Source organism: Chelonoidis abingdonii, chromosome 24, assembly GCF_003597395.2.
Source record: "Chelonoidis abingdonii isolate Lonesome George chromosome 24, CheloAbing_2.0, whole genome shotgun sequence".
NCBI classification, from domain to species: domain Eukaryota; kingdom Metazoa; phylum Chordata; order Testudines; family Testudinidae; genus Chelonoidis; species Chelonoidis abingdonii.
In genome coordinates, this window is record NC_133792.1 from 1076537 (window position 1) to 1099806 (window position 23270).

A 23270-nucleotide genomic window follows, 5' to 3' on the forward strand; every position below is an offset into this window, starting at 1 on the left:
TGCCTTGGTTGAATTAGTTTAGATTACTAATTGGATTGATTGTTAGTGGGTGGGAGGAAACTTCCCTTACTGTTTGTTTTTCTTGGACTATAAAGCTAAATCACTTTTAAAAGAAAATAATGTTCTAAGTACTGGTAGTTTATAAAACCTCTGTGCTAAGATTTAAAATTATTTACAGAAGTGTGTCTATTTCCATGCAACCCATTGCTACCAGTGTAGTTGGGGTTTTCAAAGGAGGATAAGAGAGTTAGGCAAAAAGCTCGTATTGAATTTCAGTTGTGTGGTTTGGACCAAGTACTTTGAAGAAGGGCAACAAAAATGATTGGGGGTGTGGAACAGCTTCTATACAAAGAGAGATTTAAAAGGCTGGGATTATTCAGTTTAGAAGAGAGACGACTTAGAGGGTATACGATAGAGGTCTATAAAATTATGAATTGTATTGACAATGTGAATTGTTATTATCCCCTTCATATAACACAAGAACTAGAGATCACCCAGTGAAATAATCAACAGCAGGTTTAAAAGAAACTTAAAGAAGTACTTCTTCACACACAGTCAGTCATTTCCAAGGGATGTTGTGAAGGCCAAAAGTATAAGTGGGTTCAAAAATAGAGATAAGTTCATGGAGGGTAGGTCCATCAATGACTATTAGTCAAGATGGCCAGAGACGTAAGCCCATGCTTGGGGTGTCCCTAAACTATCAACTGACAGAGAAACCTGGGACTGGATGATGAGGATGGTAATCACTTTGAAATTCCACAGCCTCTGTTCATTCTGCTTCTAGACCATCTGGCACCTGGCTCACTGTCAAAAGGTTGGAGTTTAGGGCTAAATGGACCATTGGTCCTGTACTACGGGCCGGCTCCAGGCACCAGCCGAACAAGCACGTGCTTGGGTGGCATCTTGGGGCGGCGGCTCCGTTTTTTTTTTCTTTTTTGGTTCAGCCTAGGGCGGTGCTGGAGGGTTTTGTGTTGTTTTTGTTTTTGTTTTCGGCGGCGCGGCGGCTCCCTGGAGGGCAGGGGCTTGGGCAGCAAACGGCGCTCGTGGGGGGGGCGGAGGGCTTGGGCAGTGCGGTGCTTCGGGGGGCGGGAGCTTGGAAATTGCGTGGCACTCGGGGAGGAAGTGTTAACACGAGCGGGACGATGTCTGCTTTTTTGCTTGGGGGCGGCAAAAAAGTTAAAGCCGGCCCTGGGTCTGACCTAGTATGGCTGTTGTATGGTTCTATGATGAACTTTGCATTGTGTCCACAGCTTAAAAACATTCAGTACATGAAATATTACACCTATAATCTCCACTAGAAACTACTGGATATTCTTGCTTTGGCCCATTTTGGTGATAACAAGCAGAGAGTAAAAGTAACAACCAATTTGTAACTTTCTTAGGGCCATTTAAAAATTCTCTCTAATTGTAAGTGAACAGCCAGTTAGGCTGTGAAATCATCCTAACAAAGTGACTTGTTGCAGTATATGATTGTCCCAACTGACATGGAATGGCCATGTTCAGCCTCTTTCAATGTACATGTTGCAGTAATGGGCTCTCATTGCATAGGGATAACATGTGCTTAATGATCGTGTAGACTAGATTATTTTTGGACTAGGCAGTGTCTGAGCGTGTGCAAGTGTACTGTCTGTGCAATTCGCACTCTCCACATGTGAGGACACAAAGGCAGAATGGTCATATATTTCTTCTGGCTCTCGATGTATGATTGACTGTAAAAGACCAGGCAATCTCTTACCTTGACAACTTTTTAAAGTGGATCAGCATGACAGTGCCCATCCTTCTGGTTAGCAGCTGTCCTGATGCGTCTCTCTCCCGCCTAACATAAATGCAACGCTCCAACCAAGAGCACAGGCAGCATTGTTGGCTTATTTCAGAAATATGCCGTTCTTGGAGATTTGCATGGCAGCTGTGTTGGAAGTAATCCTGTGACCTTCATGTAAAACGTCATACTGCTTGAACATGGCAATCAGGCAGATGCCAAGCTTGGATGAGCGCAGTGGCTACAAATCTAATTTCCCGTGATCAGCTGTGACACCTCAAGTCACCACCATGCCAAGGATGCTCTGCTTGCCATGTAATCCTGTGGGGGGATCCACCACTGACATATTCGAAGAAGAGAGAACAGTTACTGTAAACCTACCACTAAATTGTGGTTCTTCAAGATGTCAATAATCTGTGCGTACTGACGCATTATCCATCGCATTCCATCTCCTGCTTTCAAGAACGTGCTCAGCAAGCATGTCTTTTTTGAAACGTGATGAGTGGACAGAAGGAATGCAACCATTTTGCCCTTCAATGCCTTTGAAGAGTTTTACGCCTGGGGGAGATTCTGCACCATCTGCGGCATGCAGAATTTATGTTCTTCGATGCTGCCTCATGATCGATTCGCAATTAGGTCGTGTGCGCGTCGCGTGCTACATTTCATGCGGAAGATTGAGTCGTCCCCTGGAGTGGCCGCCATTAAGTTACGCTGGATATATAACCTCTGCCGACCCAACGGGCCCTTCAGTTCTTCTTGCCTGGTTAACTACGACAGAGGGGAAGGAGGGCGGGTTGGAAAGTGGCTATGAGCAAACACATCTCGAAGAACAACAGTTACAAAGGTGAGTAACCGTCTTTTTCATTTGTCTGGAGAAAATTTAACTAGAAAAATGGGCAGTTGTAGCATGTCTCAGCACTGGAGCCAACTGGCACCACAGTTACCAACCTGCTGTGGAGTGTTTTGGGTGTTACTGTAAGCTTTCCTGCGACTCATGCCCATTTACAGGTTATTTCCACAGAATAAAATAGAATACGAGGAAAACATAAAGGTTTACGTGCCATTCCCTGCTTACCCCATCGTCCTTTTTTTACTGGGTCCATGATTGTACATGTTAGATGCTGCTGACCCCATGTAATTTATTCAAGGAAAGAGAAGGGGATGTAGTACAGTTGGAGATTAGGCATTATTGTAAAAGATGATTTTTTCTGCTAAAGAGACATTACATGTCATGCTATGAATTTTGCCCTGTAACATTGTAAGGCCCAGACACTCGCCGCCCTGACCCCAACCCCTTCACTCTGGACCCCCGCAAGTCCATTACATTGAACCAGAACCCCGCAATGATCTCTGTGCTCCGATGCCCGCCACACCCAGGTTACCCCACACAGAACCCTCTCACCACCCTGGATCCCCTATGCTAATCCCCTCTACACTTGGATCCTACGTTGCTGAGCCTGCCTGCCTACATGAAGTGGCAGGGCCCTGCGGTGTTTCTGGGGCAAGCCTGCTCCTTGCACCTTGTCAGAGTTGTGTGCAGCCTCACTGCTGAGTTCGTGTCCCAGGGTGTGTGTCTCGGGGGCGGGCTGCACAGTGATTTCCCACCTCTGTGTAGCCAGTTGCCTGTGCTCCCCACTACCATGCTGGAGCCTCCACATTTATTTAACAAATAAAATTTGCAGAATTTTAAAATATTGTGTGCAGAATTTTTATTTTTTTGTTGCAAAATGCCCTCAGGAGTTACAGGGTGCATGCTGTGGATGCAAAATGGAACAGCTGAAGAAATTTAGCCTTCAGTTCTATCCTGTGGCTCTTTTGGCTTTGGTTTTTCGATGTATATATTGGATCTGACACTTCCTCTAACTGCTGTACAGTATGTACTCAGTGCAAAATAGATATAATGAACCATGGAAGATATTTTCTGCCCTCTGCCTGAGCTATATGTAAGCAGTATTTGCCAACTAAACTCAGCTGTCCAGGAAGGATCCTTTTATACCCTGGCATACTGTACTATACAGAACAATGCCAGTGTATCTAGGACATGATTAATCACAGATGCGTGTACTTCTTCTGGTTGTATAAACACTTCAAGACCAAGGAAGCAAACTTTGAGCTTTAAGTGTCCACTTTTAAATTACTGGTAGCAATTGCCAGTCTTTTGGTTGATAGTTTATGATTCATGTCATTGGTAAGCAGCCATCTGGTCCCATGTGTCCTTGCTGTTTCCAATCCTCTTGGTAAAACTTTGATACCGACTATAGTGCAGTGTTTCTGAACTGGGGCAGTGTCTTTCCCTCATGCAGAATTTATTTAAAAAAAACTTGTCTGTCTTGGGCTCAGTTTAGACTTTTGGTCATACCATAACCATGAATCCCCTGGTATTTGTCAAGCAAAGTGTTCTTCCTGGCTAATAGCAAAGGGCCAAATTACCTGGCTCCATTAAATCTTTTTAGTTAATCATTTTATCATTTGAAAGGTGTTTTTCCTCCACTGGTATTTTGAATACAAATACACCACGGTAAAGCTCTGAGAAGGTAACAGGCGTTTTAGACAAAGGAAATGCAGTGGATTTAATTTACCTTGATTTCAGTATGGCATTTCATACAATATCAGGGTTGGAAGGGACCTCAGAAGGTCATCTAGTCCAACTCCCTGCTCAAAGCAGGACCAATCCCCAGATTTTTTACCCCAGTTCCCTAAGTGGCCCTCTCAAGGATTGAGTTTACAACCCTGGGTTTAGCAGGCCACTGCTCAAACCACTGAGCTATCCCTCCCCCCATGGTTCCACATGGGGAATTTTAGTTAAATTGGAAAAGATGGGGATCAATATGAAAATTGAAAGGTGGATAAGGAACTGGTTAAGGGGGAGACTACAACATGTCATATCAAAAGGTGAATTGTCAGGCATCGGTTTTGGGACCAATCTTATTTAATCTTTTTATTACTGACCTTGGCACAAAAAGTGGGAATGTGCTAATAAAATTTGCGGATGACACAAAGCTGGGGGGTATTGCTAACACAGAGAAGGACTGGGATATCACTCAGAAAGATCTGGGTGACCTTGTAAACTGGAGTAATAGTAGTAGGATGAAATTTAATAGTGAAAAGTGCAAGGTCCAATTCGCACTAGGGATAAAACAAGAAGTTAGGTTAAAATTGGGACACATTCATTGAAAGTAATGAGGAGAGAAGGAACCTTGCGAGATTGGTGTCCCACGAGGACTAGTGAGCTGCCAATAGTGATATGGCACATAAAAAAAACAATGCTTTAATCAGAGGTACCAGTATACACTGTGAGATCCTCCTGGAATTGTGTGCAGTCGTTCCACATTTAAGAAGAATGAATTACAACTGGACAAGATGGGTTTTGTTGAAGACAACACTTCTTGCTACAGAAAGGGAGACTGAGAAGACTATGGCTGTTTACTAACCAAAAGAAGCACTGAATGCGTGCCTCTTATATATAGGATAATAGTGAGATGAGAAGAAAAGTACCAATCGCGAAAAACAAATGGACCTATACCGCAGAGCTTAGACTTAATTAGACAGAGTCCCTACAATATCAGACAGCGATACCATTCAGGCACAAGCAACGCGATTCAGACCGCGAGATCCACGCTCGAGAGCCAGAAGGCAAAAGACATAATCTGGGTTCAAGACTAAGCTTGATAAGTTTAGGAGGGAAAGATGATGAGTAGCTAATTTTGGCAGATTAAGTTGATCTTGATTATTAGCAGATAAATATGCCCAATGGTCTGTGATGGATGTTAGATGGGATGGGATCTGAGTTACTACACGAGAATTCGTTCCTGGGTGTCTGGCTGGTGAGTCTTGCCACATCTCAGCGGTTAACTGATCGCCAAGTCTGGGGTACCGGGAAAGGAATTTCTCCTCCCGGGGAAGAGCTGAAGATGGCCCTGGATGAGTTTTTTGCCTCCTCTTGACAGCGTGGGGCAATGGGTCACTTGCCTGCGTGAATTCTCTACCAACCTTGCATCCTTTTTTTTTAAACCACGATTTAGGACTCATAAACTCAGACACTAGGTAGATTGTTACAGGAGTGGTCGTAGTTGGAGATTCTGTTGCCATGCATTGTGGCAGAGTAAGACTAGATAACCGTAAATTGTCCCTTCTGAACTTAAAGTCTAATACTATGCTGCTAGCCTGAGGCACCATGTCAAGGTGCCTAAGTCAGTAGCCGGGGCCAGGGTTCAACTAAGGGGTCAGATGGTCTGGGGGGTTCACAGGGTGCTCTCCCCCCAGGTCTGGGGCAGGAGCTATGGAGGGCACTTTTGGGGGCCTGCAGTTCCAAAGTGGCCCCAGGAGGATTAGCAGGGGGCGTGAGCCAAGCTCTCCTGCTCCTCACCCCCGCCCCAACAATGTCACTCGGGAAGATTGGGGAAGGAATTCCGCCGCAACTCACATCAGCAGGGTGAATGAGCAGCCCACCCAAGCCCGGCTGCACTCTGCAGTCCCCACCACGGCGCTCCGCTTCCCGCTCTGCAGGTGAGTACAGGAGGAGAGCGGGGCATTCTTGTCCCAACGTCGCCACAGCTCACACCTGATGCGGAGAACCAGAGCACTGTGGCTGGGAGCTGGCAGAGTGAAGCGGGCTGGGGCTGCATCGCTCCACTTCCCACGACCGGTGAGTGTGGAGGGCGTTCTTTCCCCAACCTCCCTGCACTCACCAGCAGCGGGAAGTGGAGCACCCCAGCCCCAGCCAGCTCCACTCCGCCAGCTCCCAGCTGTGTTGCTCCACTTCCTGCCGCAGGTGAGTGCAGGACCTTTCCCCAGCTGCCCCTCAGCGACATGGCTGGGGCCGGGGCAAGGAAAGCCGAGCGGGCTGGGGACGCATTGCTCCGCTTCCCACCGCAGGTGAGGGGTGGTGGGGGGCATCCTTTCTCCAACCTCCTCACACCGACCAATGGTGGGAAGTGGAGCACTGCAGCTGGGAGCTGGTGGAGTGGAGCGGCCTGGGGCCGGGCTGCTCCGCTTCCTGCCACTGCTGGTGAGTGCCTGTCAGGGGCCAGGGGAGGGTAGAGTCCTGAGGGTGATTAGGACAGGGGTCTCTGGAGGGAGCAGTCAGGGAACAAGAAAGGGAGGCGGGGGCAAAGCAAGTTTGATATAACCCGGTCTCACCCTATAACACGGTGAGATTTTTTGTCTCTTGAGGACCGCGTTATATCAGGGTAGAGGTGTATTTTATATGGTAGTCAAGCCATATGAATGCTGTGACCCTATTACACTTCGAGTAACATGCAAATTTCATTGACAGACCCTTACTGAATACAAAAAGAACAAGGAGTACTTGTGGCACCTTAGAGACTAACAAATTCATTTGGGCATAAGCTTTCGTGGGCTGAAAACCACTTCATCGGATGCACGCAGTGGAAAATACAGTAGAAAGATGTATATACACAGAGAACATGAAAAAATGGGTGTTGCCATGCTAACTATAGTGAGAGTAATCAATTAAGGCGGACTATTACCAGCAGGAGAAAAAAGACTTTGTAGTGATAGTCAGGCTGACCCATTTCTAAGAGTTGACAAGAAGATGTGAGTGACAGTAGGGGAAAAAATAGCATGGGGAAATAGTTTTTGCTTTGTGTAATGACCCATCCACTCCCAGTCTTTATTCAAGCTAATTTAATGGTGTCCAGTTTGCAAATTAATTCCAGTTCTGCAATTTCTTATTGGAATCTTTTTTTGAGGGGTTTTTTGTTGGAGAATTGCGACTTTTAGGTCTGTAATTGAGTGACCAGGCAGGTCAAAGTGTTCTCCAACTGTTTTTTGAATGTTTTGAGCTCTTCTGAATCAAAGTAACTTATCTCCAGTTCTGTGCTATTCCAGTACTTGGAAAAAAATCACTATAATCCTGCATGTTGAGTTGTATTGGCTGGGAATATTGTATAGTTTATATATCATTACAATGTGCTCTCCAAGTATAACCCAGCAAATTTGTAATACATTTTACTTACTTCAGTTTGCATCTGCCTCTGTGTTTAATTTGATAAACTGTTAAGCACACATTAAAATTGCCACCTGGCACTTAGATTTGGAGGGCATAATTTTGCAACTCTCTTGTGATTCTGCTCTATTTTCCTGAACGTTCATTGCCATCCTAGAGGTAGAGCAAAAACTGTTGCTCATGGATTTGTTCTTGGAAGGGCACATTCTCATTAGTTTAGTGAATAACCTACTCTGTGTTTTATTAACAGATCTGTTAAATTGGCTTAAATATGGTTGAAGTGGTTGTCTGCATGGATTCCACTTCTGGTACACATGTGCCCCATGTGTGTAAGATTGGATTCTTTTTGCCAGCAGTGTCCACTGAGTCATGGCCAACTGTGTCTGCGAGATGGAACTTCTGTGTGTCTGCTTCTCAGCATGTTATGCAACTTGACTGGCCCTCTGCATGTATGCGTATGTGTGTGCATGCAATATGAGGGAGTTTGATAGTAATATTTGTATAGTTGTACAGTGGGGTAGTATAATTTTTTCTTTTCTTACACCCCTAGGAGGATGCAGAAAGCAAGAGAGGCCTGTCTTTAGTGTTTTCTCCTGGAGAACTCAGAAGCAGGGGCCTTGTAGACCAGAACACAGTGCTTGATCAGTGCTTTTGTGAAATGTGGATGAACTCCAAGCTTCTGTGCTCACTGGTCAATAAAATTTCATTCACTGAGCCTAGCATAGCATCAAAGTTCTGGCCCCAGTGATCTGATCTGAAGGGGGAAGAACATCATTCCCACAGTGAGCACAGCTCTAACGCCTAGTAAAAGGAGGCATAGATCCGAAAGGTAGTTTGTAGCCTGAATTGGATCCCTGTGACACTTTGGCAAAACTCAGTCATTGAACACATATGGTACTGTCTCAGGTAGCAGTCCACACTTTGTCTGGTATCAGCCTCTCTCTATTGACATCAGTGCATGTGGAGCCAGTGACCCCAGTGTCCACGAGATTGGTGCCAACCCCTGCAGAACAGAGGTCCAAGCACAGACTTTCTCGGCACCAAAGTTATTTTCAGTACCAACAGCAGAGTCCTGTGGCACCTTATAGACTAACAGATGTATTGGAGCATGAGCTTTCGTGGGTGAATACCCACTTCGTCAGATGCATCCCACGAAAGCTCATGCTCCAATACGTCTGTTAGTCTATAAGGTGCCACAGGACTCTTCGCTGCTTTTACAGATCCAGACTAACACAGCTACTCCTCTGATACTTTCAGTACCAAGTGATCTTGCATTGACCACACAGCCCAAGTCATCATTACTAACCTCGCCTGTGAGTGTCCTGTACAGTACTGATTAACAGTACAGTCATGGTACCAATCAGCTTTTCAGCTCTAGTGGTGGTCAGTACTCAAGCTTACCCTACATCTCCATTTAGGGTAGCCCCACCATTAGAGAAGTAGTCATTTTCTTCCTCCTCCCAAGAAAATAGGGAGGCATCCCCCATCCGCTCATCTCATTCCCATTCATATGACCCCTTCAGGTCTGTCAGGGAATCTAGATACTATTAGCGTAGGCACTGACCTATGTGATCTCCAGGAGAGTACTCTCCTAGGTATCCACCCTTGTAGCTCCCAGCCCCTATCCCTAGTGAGCCTCTTGGGGGATGTAACCAGCAAGGAAACCTACATCAGCTGTCTCTCTGTGACGGGATTCCTGGGGTACAGCCTGGAACTATGGGACCACTGTCTCCTTTAATTCTCCAGCCTGTGCTGTCTTTCATAGTGCTTTGCCAGTGACCAGCAGCAAACACATCCAGGTGCTGTGATCACTCAGCCACCTGCATGCTAAGGCACACCCAACTAAATTGCTTGAATACTCTCCAAGGCATTCATAAACTATACACAGGGAAACACAGCAAATCTCTCAAGCCCCCAGCCTTGGACCCCAGAAATATACTATCTTACACTGCTCAAGACTTTCTTTTGAACAATGCAAGCTTATTAATTAGGGGCAGTGTCTTTCCCTCACACAGAATTTATTTGTCAAAGGAAAGTGGATATGCACCACCCTTTGTAACCTGAGTGGATTTCCCAAGCACCTTAGACAAACTCACTGGTAAAGATAAAATATTAAAGTAAGTTTATTAACTACAGAAAGATAGATTTTAAGTAGTAGGCATAAAGGTCAGAAAATAAATACCTTAAGAAAATAAAAAGTAAACATGCATTTCAAATCTTAAACTTTTAGACTAAGCAAGAGTTGAATCAAACAGCTTTTCTCACCCCACTGGATGTTGAAGGTAGGTTACAATTCTTAAGACACAGGCTGAATTTCCTTCTCAGCCTGGGACCAGTCTCCTCAGTTCAAGTCTTTGTCTTCCCAGCATTCTTGTTGCCTTCAGTGTAGTTAGGGGAGGGGAGAGAGATGTTCTCATGATGCCACTGTCCATTATCTTATACCCTCAGTCCAGTAAAAATACTGGGCGAAATATGTCCTTGTGGGCCTTGCTAAGTCACAGAGTTGAGCAAGCCCCATTGCATGGTGCTTGAGCAATGATCTCTTACAGAATTTGTAAATTTCTTTTTTACAATTCCCCTGCTGGTCTGTGGCCCAGAATGGTTGCTTTGGGTGTGGGTTATTAGAGAACTAGCAGTGAGCGACTCCCAGAGTCGCATCATATTTCAATAACAACCATAACTTCATGCATGCTACCAATATACCTATTTTGACAGAACAATGAGCTTCAGCAGATCATGACCTTTCGTATAGTATCTTACATGGCATGCTTTGTACAAAATACCTCAACCATATACAAGTGATGAATGTGGGGGTCACAGGGAGCTTCTCTGAGTTACAGTATGTCACACCCTCCAGAGTTAGATTTCCTTCTCCTTTGAAGCTTCGGAGAGTAGCTCAAGAAGGGTAGCTAATGTGGGACTCATGCTATACCCCAGGAAGAGCAGGAAACTGAGGAATAACACCTGCAGATGGAAGAATGTTTCTGTGTCACATGGCAGACACTTTAGAAATCTTTGGTGGTAGTGTAGGAAAAATTGCATATGCCTTCTGCACATCCTGCATTCGTCCACATTTGAAAGTGTTGCCCTGCCAATTAACAAGGGGCTATTGGAACCAGTAAACATTTATGGCAGACCCCAGTGTCTGTGGTGCCTACCTGTAAAAAGACAGATAGGTGCTATTGAGTCCCTTCAAGTGGGTTTGAATGTTTCACCTATTTCCTGGATCTGTCTGGCAGGAAGAATTATTCATCATGAAGTCTGCAGATGTGCCTTGCAAAGTATTTGGCATTCCTGTCAAAGTATGATTACCTTAACTGGTACCCAGCATTGCAGCTTATTGAGAAACTCCCACATGAACATAAGCAGGGACTGAAGTCCATTGTATCTGAGGGACTATTTGTGGCTCATCCATCACTGCAGGAGGTGTTGGATGCATCGGCCACAGCATGATCAACAGCCACCTCAGTTGTCATTTGCAGGGCTCCGTGGTTGCAATCTTCAGGAACACTCAAGGAGGTCCAGACAACAACTGAGGGCCTCCCATTTGGAGATTGTGACATAGTCAATGTAACAGCTAATGAAGCCCTGCACTCTGAAAGATTTGAGCCTCTCTCTGTTTCTTGGGAGTCTGCACACCAGGCCATGGAGAAGGTGATTTTTCTTTAGACAAAGAACTCTCCACATATTATTGTATCCCACAAAAGTAATCAGAATTGCTGAGGAAGAAGCAGAAGTTCCCAAACAGAAGACCCTCTGCCTCTTTGTCCTCTACTGCACATTCTGTGTCCACCTCACAGCAGCAGCTTGATGCCATCAAGAGCCCTATAGAGTCTTTGGATGGTTTATACTCTCCCTCCTTCACCCCTTTTGGCATTTTGGAGTGGCTGGGAATCTTCCTCAGCCAGTGGATCTTACAGATCATCAACGTGGGGTGTTCAGTTCAATTCCAGTCCCTTCCTATTAAACTCACCCCTCTTCCCCATTCCTCTTCATGGATCTCTGTCATGAGATACTGTTCAATCAAGAAGCAGCCTCACTTCTAAATTTTCAGAGCAGTAAAATAAGTGGCTCTGGATTTCAAAGGGGAAGGGCTTTTACTCATATTGTTTTCTGATCCCAAAGGGAAAAGGGTGTTTGCAACACAGACACTTGCGATTATTTCAAGTTCAGGATGGCAACCCTGACCTCCGAGAGCTAGCAATGGGATTATGAAGACTGGTTCACAGCTGTTGATGCATATTTTCAGGTATCACGTCATCTGACACACAGAAAATATCTTGAGATATGTAGCGAGGTGGCCTGGTTCCCTGCTGCCCCGGAGTGGGACGAACCCCTCCGGACGCCAAAGTAGGCGGAGCCAGTGGAGCTTGTGCTTGCCCCCCAGAGGTCAGGGTGCAAGACAGGAAGTACAAAAACCCAACCCCAGAGCTCACTGGAGGTCCGGCCACCAGAGAAGCCAGACACCTGTGGCCTAGCTCCTGGTTGGGAGACTCCTGCAGTTTGCGGCCAACCCGAGGACTGGCCAGACCAGACTCTGGAGAAGCTGTTAAACCTGCCTGTGGCGAGTTATCCAGAGGAGCTGCTAAGTCTACTGCTCGCTGGGTACCCAGAGGAGCCCATGGTGCTTGATTCCTTGGAAGACTTTGTCCAGACGCAGGTACCTCTAGAGGGGGAGGTAGGAAGTAGCCCAGGAGCAGCCAACCCTAGTCTGGCTGCAGCACACTCAGGGCCGATGTCGGTGTGTTGCGGTCAGGATCCCCATTGCTGCAGCAGTGGACCATCTGCCGCTGTTAGGGCCCCGGGCTGGGATGCAGTGGAGTGAGTGGGCCTGCGTCCCCCCTGCCACCCAACGTGCAGGTGGCAGTCTCCCCCTCTCCCAGGTCGTTCGGAGCCAGGACCAGGGCCTTTTAAACTTATTTGTCTGCTCAGCCCCTGCCCGAGGGCCTGAGCTGCTGACTGTTTGCCGCACAGCCAGGCTCATTCCCCAACTCACCTGACTTAAGTAGCGAGATGGCCTGGTTCCCTGCCGCCCCGGAGGGGGACGAGCCCCGGCCAAACCCCCTACAAGGTCCCAAGTGGAAGACTCTCCCTACCAGTACAAAGTCCTGCTCTTTGGTGTTTTAACAGCAGCCAAGGTATTCACTCAGTGCTTTGACAGTCATTGTGGTTCATCTAAAGAGACCAGGGATTCAGGTATATCTGTACCTCTGTGATTGTCTCATTCAAGGAGGGTCACCATAGCAGGTGATAGAATTCATTCACCTAATTGTACTTTTCACCACACTCGATCTCAGGATCTTCAAAGACTGTCATCACTGTTGCCGACCCAGAGAATAGAGTTCATAATGACGTGGCTATTAGATTCCACATCAGCAAGGGCTTATCCAGCACAGGAGAGATTCGTGACCATGGTGGTGTAGACCTCATCTGTTAGCTCCTGGCTCACCCACAAACATCTGTAAATGATAGCCTTATACTTCCAGTTCGCAATGTTGTCATAGCTGTGTTTGTCCCAGGATGCGAGAATACAAGGTTGGTGAGGTAATATCTTTTATTGCACCAACTTCTTTTGGTGGCAGGTGCAAGCTTTCCAGCTACACAGAGCTCTTCTACAGGTCTGGGGAAGGAAGCAAAGGCCTGACCTGAAGAAGAGCTCTGTGTTGCTTGAACACTTGTAGCTTCTGCCAACAGAAGTTGGTTCAATAAAAAAGATTCTCATGTAGCCTCCTGCGCCTATGTCACACAGCATGCCAGACGTCACCAAGTTCCTTGCAAGAGGTGGTTGAAATCAGTGCATCTACAAAATGGTGACCACATGGACGTGAAGGTGCAGGTCTCCAAAAATTACTCTCGTCTTCAATTGCTGGAAGTACGGTCTTTGAGCGTACAAAGAAGTACCATTTTCACCACCACCGTCTATCAGTATGCTGGTGGCAGATCTCTCTGCACTCAAATGGGGGGCTTACCTAGAGTACCTTCAGGCGCAAGCCTTCTGGATTCCTGAAGAGATTCGTTTTCACATAGATATACTAGTAGTCACGACTATTCCTCTAGTGTGCACAGCATTTCTACCCCTGCTGTGCAGACTGACAATCTGGGTAATAATGATCTGCTCCTCTTTCCAAAGAAACTGTTCATCTCTGGACCTGATATATTCATCACCAAATCATGCTAGTAGCTCTGCACTTATTACAGAAAGGTCTACTGGAGCAGCTTAGCAGGCAATTTACTGACAACCATGAATAGATTGTCAGGTACTTGATCCTGAAGAGCCTCTTCTGCTGTTTGCTTCAGATTGGAAAAAGAAATGCCAAGCATTCTGCTCAAGAGGGGGTCTGAGCCCAGAATCCCCATTGGATGCTTTCCTCGTATCATAGACTCCAGGGGTAATGTATGCTGGTCCACCAATCATGTTACTATCAAGGGTCTAAGGAAACTCAGGCCCCGTCTACACTGGCAAGTTTCTGCGCAGTGAAGCAGCTTTCTGCACTGTAACTCCCGAGGTGTACACACTGCCAAGCCACTTAGTGCGCAGAAACTGCGCAGTTGCAGCGTTCTAAAAAATCCACCTCGGTGAGAGGCATACAGCTTTCTGCACTGGGGCTACAGTGCTGTGGTGCCAGAGTAGATACCGTGGTGATTAGTGTTGCAGTTGGCCTCCGGGACGTGTCCCACAATGCCTGTTCTCACCTCTCTGGCCATCAGCTTGAACTATACTGCCCCTCCCTCAGATGAACAACTGTCAGCCCCACGCCGTACATTCCTTTGGAAATTTGAAAGTCCCCTTCCTGTTTGCTTGGTGATGTGTGAAGTGGTCTCAGCGCATCTTTCCAGGTGACCATGCCTGCTCCACACACCAGGCGATCCTCCGCTTGGAGCAATGCCAAACTGCTGGACCTCATCGGCATTTGGGGAGAGGAAGATGTGCAGTCCCAGCCGTGCTCCAGACATAGGAATTATGATACCTATGGACAGATTTCACAATGCATGATAGAAAGGGGCCGTGACCGGCACACATTGCAGTGTGAGGTAAAAGTGAAGGAGCTGCAAAACGACTACCAGAAAGTGCAGGAGGCAAACCGCCACTGTGGTGCTGTGCCCATGAGCTGCCAGTTCTGCAAAGAGCTGGAGGTGATACTTGGTGGAAACCTCACCTTTGCTGCGAAGACCCCCGTGGATACTTTGTTGGCTCATGTGCTGGTTGAGAATGGACCGAGCCAGGAGGAGGAAATCTTGGACTAAGAGGGGGAGGGGGACCCAGAGGCAGAGGATGGCTCAGAGACCACAGATGCATGCAGTCAGGAGCTCTTTTCTACCCCGGAGGAGCCTAGCTAGTCACAGCAGTCAGATCTTGGCAAAGCGCAAACAAGAGAGGAGGCCCTTGGTAAGTGGATCTGATTTGGGGAATTACTGAAGCAATTTGTTGGGTAAAGGAGGGTTGCAGAAAGCAGGCTGGTCCCACTGCATGCCTATTCTGAGCTGTGGAACAGGCTGTTGAGAGACTCCCTCACTTCATGGGAATCTCCCTCAGAGATCTCCAGGAAGCTCTTGTGAAGATACTGGGCAATCTGCTGCTGCAGGTTCCTCGGCAGAGCTGCTTTGTTTCTTGCCCCATTAACGGTAACTTTCCTGTGCCACTGTTCTGTCACAGGGGAGACCATTGCTGCACACAGACGAGCTGCATAGGGGCCAGGGCAGAAGCCACAGCTTGGAGAAGACTCTTCCTTGATTCCATGCTCACCCTCAGCAGTGAGATCTTCCATAATCACATCCTGTGGAAAGTGTGGGGATAGGAATGATTATCAGCTCCCCCCACCCCCCAACCCCAAGTGCTGGCTCTCCCCAAGAGCCATGAGTCCAGTGTACAGCAGGATCCAGGAAGAGAGATTCATCCTCCTTTTGTGGCTACTCACCATTTTGGGCGTCTTGTGGCTCATGTGTGCTTCTCCTGGGGTCACCCAGTTAGTGACAGGTGTGTGAGTACTAGCTGTGTTTTAAAGCACTGAATCAGTGTTGTCTGTGTTGCAAACAATACTGCTTCTGTAAAACGTTGCATTTAAACTTCACAGAGATGATCTTTGGAAGTCTCCCTTATCGGTGGCAGAGTGGCTGTGCAGAATTAGAAAGCAGTCACGAAGAACTAAGGAGGACTTTCTCCATGAGATTCTGATGCACTCCAGTGCACTGAGAAACAAGAATTGAAGAAGTGGCTGGACAGCGAGAAGAGGGACCGAAAAGAGAATGCAGTGCACCAGAAAGAAGCCACAGAGCGGCTCTTAAACGTTATGGAGCACCAAGTGGACATGCTCCAGGTGATACTAGCTCTTCAAACTGAGCAGCTCCACACCCGCCCTACCCTGCAACCGCTGTCACAAAACTTTCCCGTGCATCCACCCACTCACCCACACTGCCAACACACTGTTATCAACCTCCTTGCTCCACTCTCTACCCACAGCATTCCACTCCTCCCTCCTCACAGTCCAGCAGTGTGGCCTGCCACTACCCACTACACTCAACACCAATTTCTCTGCAGTTTTGCCCGGCTGAAGTACAGCATTCTCTGCATTGTACTCCAAAGGAGAAGGTTGGGTATAATCCCTGGACATACACAAATCTGTAGCTGTCTCGGGACCCTTCCTCCTCTTGAGACCTACCTTCCCTTCCCCCACCCTCCTCCTTGCTGATGTATTTTTGTTGTTTGACACTCTCCTCCAGTTGTTGTCTTTTATTAAAAGAATTGTATTATTTTGAAAGCAATCTTTATTCTATTAAGTGAAAGCAAAAAGAACACTGGAAAGCAACATGCAATTATGTTAAACCCCATTATTGCATCATGTGCTCCAGCCGCCTCCTAGCATTACAAGCACTGCAATCCCGAGAATAGCAACACATATTAGTGGCTTTCAGCTTCAAATCGCTACCTCAAGACATGCCTGGTCCTTATGGCCTCATGTTGTGCCCCTCTAATAGCCCTGGTCTCTGGCTGTTCAAACTCAGCCTCCAGGCACTGAGCCTCTGTGGTCCAGCTCTGAATAAAGCTTTCACCCTTCCCTTCACAAATATAATGGAGCATACAGTAGGCGGCTTTAAGCATAGGAATATTGTCATCGGCCATGTCCCGCTTCCCATGCAGGCATCGCCAGCGGACTTTTAAATGGCCAAATGCACAGTCCACAGTCATTCTGCACTTGCTCAACCTGTTGTTGAACCACTCCTTGCTGCCCTCAAGTTACCCTGTGTATGGCTTCATGAGCCACTGCATTAAGGGGTAGGCAGGGTCTCCCAGGATCACAGTGGGCATTTCGACTTCTCCTATTGTGATCTTCTGGTCCAGGAAGAAAATCCCTGCTTGCAGCTTCTTAAACAGGCCAGTGTTCTGAAAGATGCATGTGTCATGCGCCTTTTCGGACCAGGCTGTGTTAATGTCTGTGAAACGTCCACGGTGATCCACAAGCACCTGGAGAACCATTGAGAAATACCTCTTGCTATTAATGTACTCAGTGGCTAGGTGGTCTGGTGCCAGAATTGGAATCTCCCGCCCCCCGAGCCCGCCTGCCAAGCCCTCCGCCCCCCCCCGAGCGCCGTGCTTGCCCAAGCCCCTGCCCTCCAGGAGCGCCGCGCCGCCGAAACAAAAACAAAAAAAACAAAACCCTCCAGCACCGCCTAGGCTGAACCAAAAAGAAAAAAAAAACGGAGCGCCGCCCCAAGATGCCACCCAAGCACGTGCTTGTTCGGCTGTGCCTGGAGCCGGCCCGTAGTCAGACCAATGTCCATTTAGCCTAAACTCCACCTTTTGCAGTGGCCAGTGCCAGATGCTAGAAGCAGAATGAACGAGAGCTGTGGAATTCAAAGTGATTACCTCCTCATCATCCAGTCCCAGGTTCTGTCAGGTGATAGTTTAGGGACACCCAATGCATGGCTTACGTCTCTGGCCATTTGATAATAGTCATTGATGGACCTACCCTCCATGAACTTTATCTCTATTTGAACCCACTTATACTTTTGCGCCTTCAACACAATCCCTTGGAAATGACTGACTGTGGTGTGAAGAAGTACTTCTTTAAGTTTCTTTTAAACCTGCTGTTGATTATTTCACTGGTGTGCATCTTAGTTCTTGTGTTATATGAAGGGATAATAACAAATTCACATGTCAATACAATTTCATAATTTTATAGACCTCTATGTATACCCTCTTAAGGTCGGTCTCTCTTCTAACCTGAATAATCCACCTTTTAAATCTCTTCTTTGTATAGAAAGCTGTTCCACACCCCCAATCAATTTTATGTTGCCTCTTCAAAACCTTGGTCCAAACCACACAACTGACAATTCAATACGAGCTTTTTGCCTAACTCTCTTATCCTCCTTTGAAACCCCAACTACAACTAAGGTATCAATGGGATTGCATGGAAATAGAGCACACTTCTGTAAATAATTTTAAATCTTAGACACAGAGGTTTTATAACTACCAGTACTTAGGAACATTATTTTCTTTTAAAAGATTTAGCTTTATAGTACCAAGAAAAACAAACAGTAAGCGGAATTTTCTCCCACCCACTAACAATCACTCCAATTAGTAATCAACTAATTCATACCAAGGCAATTCACAAAAATTCTCAGGATACAAATTGGGAACACCAAATACTGAATAATTTGCTATTAGATAACAAAGGCGATGATAAAGCAAACTACAGATCATTAGTTCTGCATGCAGATTCCCATTGCTGGTGTGATTGTGATTCTGTGCAAGGTTACTGAATCATATTGTCCCTGTCCCTGCAACCCTCTCTCTCAACAAAATATTTGAAGAGATTTCACTGTGAATTTACACAATACCTTTGGATCAGTGTGTCAGATTACATTTCCATTCCCCACCCATTTATACCTACTTATGCACACTCATTCTTATGTAGCTATGAAAGTTGTTACATCCCTTGTGATCCTGGCTAAAGTGGAATAATCAGGGCAATTCTTATCTCTGACCGAATTCCTCTGTTCTTCAAATTTACTGGTTAAATTCAGCGTACTTCACTGAATTCAGTTAGATACTTGGAAAACGTGTCAGTGTAACTGAATTCTGACATCTGGCCCTTAGACATATTTCTGAGCACTGGAAATAAAGCAAATGTGTCCCCAGGAATTGCTTTCTTACCCCCTGCTGAAGGGCATGCACAGAATCTTCTCACCACCAAACTGGATCAGTCTAGTCAAACCTGGCAGGGAACAGAATATGACATTTCAGACTGAATCCTTAAATAAATATCCTAAGAGATAATGGAAAAAATCAGAGAAGGCTTAAACAGAATGTTGTTGAGAATTGACTAAAGGTATTTACAACACACAGCTTCTCCATATGGGAAGGCAATTACTTCCACTCTGTGATTATGACAGCTCATTTTTCTGTATAAAGTTACTTGTCCATTTTAATTTTATACTAACTGTTTAAAACTTAAATAAAAAATAGATCATTTAAAATCTTTTTGCTATTAAAAAAGAACTATTTCTGAAAAGACCGATGTACATTTTCACTTTTATCTCCCAATGTGCACATACTGTGAGTATTTTAAGAAAGAAAGAGTCTTGTGGTAGTTAGTTGAATTACCATCGCATTTGTATACTGATACAATCACCCTGGTCTATACAAGACCGGACTCCTCACATTACAACAAGGTTGTTATGGGTAGAGGTGGAACACACACATTATTCCAAAGCCCCGTTATACGCTTGCGACAAGCCTAAATTCCTCTGAAACTGATCTGGAGGCACCAGGAAACAGGCATGCGCTCATTCCAAGGATCAGATTGATCTCAGTGGAGTTACTTGGGATTTATACTGATGTGAAATCAGTATCTGGCCTTAATTTAATTTCAAAAGTGTAAATTTATCTTTACAAGAAGTAATCATTAGTTCCTAAACAAGAAGCAATGATGGAAGCTAACATTGTAAACACTAAAGTAGCTGAACTGGAATAACTTCAGTTGGTTTTGAACTTATCAATTTATCACTAAGTAAAATTAAAGGCAGTAACTGCCCTTAGTAAATTACTAGTAAACTATAAACTGTTAATATGTAATAAAATACAGAACACTTGGATTTTTTAAATCAAAAGCATTTCCTGTAAATAAAAAGTAGCTTTTGAACCTCATAAAGATGTTTAAAGAGAAAACCACCCTTCTTTGACTTATCAACAGATAAAGATGATATTGTACACTATTGCTGTTGTCAGACACAAGAGGAACCAAGTGGTAAGTGAGCATGATTTTTCTGTGTGGTGTGACTGCGTTACCCAGTCCCTCCATCACTGCATCCATATTAATGACATCTGTGATGCCACTCCCTGTCTCCTGCATCCATGTTGTAAAATCAATACTTGAAACAATAAACTTTAAATTTCTCCAAGCATAAGCACTTTTCAAGATTACAACCTTAATCGAAAACCTTGTAAGACATCACCAGCTGATAATTAGTTATGTTTTATTGCATCTGTCTAAAGCAGTTTTGTCCTAGGAGCCAATACCATATGATTAAGCCTGCATAGTTCGATGTTCAGAGAGTAGCGTGTAGTCTGATCCACAAAAACAACAAGGATCCGTGGCACCTTAAAGGACTAACAGATTTATTTGGCATAAGCTTTTGCTGAGTTAAAAAACCTCACTTCTTTGCATCTTGAAGAATGTAGTCAGTCTTTAAGGGTGCCACCTTAAATCTGTAGCTCTTTAAGGTGCCACCGGAACTCCTTGTTGTTTTCATAGTGCATGAATCCCATAATTCTAACAAATGTGAGCTTCAAGAGCATTTGGAGAAAATCAGGGCTCTCCAACACAGATATCAATTACTAATGTCAGAACTGAAGAGTAATGGCTGAACTTCAGCACAGGACCAACATATTGAACGACAACGTTTGCACGAACTAATGTCTCCTACTATTCCAGTATTAGGGACGACAAGGCAATGAGGGACATATAAAAATAAAATGGAGAATATAAGCATATATTACAATCTCAGAAAGCCGAGAGTGAAGAGCCCAGTTAATCATCTTTCACACCTCTCTGCCAGTTATAGGTTTGTTCCCTAGTGTTACATACGTCTAACTTTTTATTCAATAAACCTTCAAAGTTCCCAAGTGATGGGATTCCCACCTCCCCAGGGAAGAGTATTCACAGCCCCAGGTGAAGTATGGGCACTAATTGGTCACGCTGATATACAGAATATCAAAACAACATCTGCTACAGACAGACTATTTAGATGTGTGCATTGCCAAGACAGGGGTAGAGAGATTCAGGAACATTCCAGCAATCCAAGATTTTTTTGACCTTGTATCAAGTCACTCCCTTACTAACCAGACACTCACATTGTTTGAAGCTTCCTCAACATGCTTTGTCAATATATTTTAGGGCCCCATCCATTTCAATATTTTTCTTTTTCTTTTTTTATGTTTTTTATTTACTAGTGAAATAAATGCCTACACGGATGTGAAATATATCTTTTGTACTTTTACCCGTACCACACACTTTGACAGAGAGATCAGCATTTCTCAAAATGGCGGTCCAACCAAAGGGGGTGCAGGGGGGTCGCAAGGTTATTGTAGGGAGTTCGCAGAATTGGCCACCCTTACTCTGCTTGCTGACTTCAGATCTGGGGTGCCAGAGAGTGGATGGTATTAGGTGGGCACCCATTCTGAACAGCAGCGCCCACTGCCAGCAGCAGTGCAAAAAGTTAAATGTAGCAACACCACAACCCCCTTACCAATACCTTTGGTACCCCACCCAAACCCCTTTTGAGTCAGTTTACAACACTGATGAAATTCCAGATTTAAATAGCGATATCATGAAATGTATTACATTTTTTTTAAATCCTGCAACTGTGATAATTCAACAAAAAACAGACCATGAATTTAGTAGGGTCTTCTACTCATACTAGCCAGTTGACCTAAGGAGATCAGCTTCAGTAAGTTACCTCTTGCCATCAGTGTCCTAAACTAACCTCAGTCTTCGAACCTTGCTCAGCAGAGATCTAATAAAGCAGAACAGCATTTGTAATGTACAGTGGCCTAGGCAGGTTAACAACTGGCTGCGCACAAAGGAACTGAGTGCCAAGCTCATTTATTTTGAATATCTCGCTAGAATTATAAAATATCAACTAATTCTGCAGCAAATATAACAAGTTTTTACTCACCCAGCCAACAAGCTGAACGTGCTGCAGTACTACAAGCTCCTAGGTTATGCAATGTTAGGATTTTGGTTTTCACAGCTAAACCATCTGCCAACTGCTTAACTGCCAGGCGAAAAAAATCCTCCTACAGGCGAATCTATAGACAGTGAAACTGCCTCCCAAGGGGAAAATGCCCATAACTTAGGGAGACGGAAATTTTTTATTAAGATGATGTCTATACATACTGTATTCCGTTAGCAGCATGTGGAGCGTTCAGTTCGCACCTACAAATATTGAACTTCTTTTAACAGTTATGAGTTACTATTTTAACCATTAGTTTGCACTTCTAATGCCCTTTCACCAGAGGAGCTCAAGAGGTTAGCAAACGCAACTACATTCTTTGTTACCAATTGGCTGCTCCTACACCAGGGACATGATTTGCCTTACTAGATTAAATCAAACTACGCCCTCGATATACTGTGAAAAATTGTTTCCAATGCCCTGTGTGGAGAGAGCAGGTGCTACCATCATAAGGATGAGTCACCATGCTGCTAGTCCTGGAAACATACAAGAACTCAATCCATGGATATCTAAGTTTAGGAATGGGCCTGAGCTTTCACTTCGGAGTTTTAAAATATGCCAAGATTTCTCATAAAAAGTTTGTTGCTCTTTAGAAAAAGACTTGGCCCACTGTACTTCTGAGATTGCCACATACAATCACAGCTGCTGCTCATCCAACTGAACTTGAGCTCTTTGAATTCCTCAGAGCAGTCAAAACATGCATTGTATAGCCTCCCACAGTAAGAACCTAGTTAATATCCAAAGTCCATGGGAAGAATTCCTAATACTAAGGTAGAAGAAATTCTCAGTTAATTCAACCACCTTTATTCTGCACCACAATGAAAGTGTATAAAACCGATTTAGTCAACTCACTCACTCAGGTCCGAGCCATTCTGGCCAGTGCAACCAGGAACCACTGCGTTCTTCTCTGGTAGAGCAGAGGAATGCCAAGGAAACAACCAAATCCCTGCTCCTCCTGAGAAATGAGTAGCATGAGGAGCTGGAGCTCTTATCCATCCCCCAGAAAGATGGAGCAGCAAGTAGCAGGCAGCCTTGTTTTAAGCAAGAGAGATGGGGCATCAGGGCAGGAGCTGGAAGCAAAGGGCCTCCTGAATGCCCAGGACAGTACAATTGGCCTAAAGGAGGTTACAGAGTCTAAGCTTTCACACATCTGGGCTCCTATATATTGACAAATGGGACATCGTATAACTTTCCACCAGGGTAACTTCACTATGCACAGCAAAGAGATCCTGTAGTGAAGACAGGGCTTCAGCCCTTTATAAACACATTATACCAATTTAGACGGCATGGTGGGCATGGTATCTCTCTCTT

At 45.2% G+C, this 23270-nt stretch overlaps 1 protein-coding gene across 9 annotated transcripts in view; it reads left to right on the forward strand.

Annotated features, from left to right (window-relative positions):
- PNPLA7 (patatin like domain 7, lysophospholipase) overlaps positions 1-23270 on the forward strand; it is a 557191-nt gene that overhangs the window by 306904 nt on the left and 227017 nt on the right. The gene's annotated exons all lie outside the window — the stretch shown is intronic.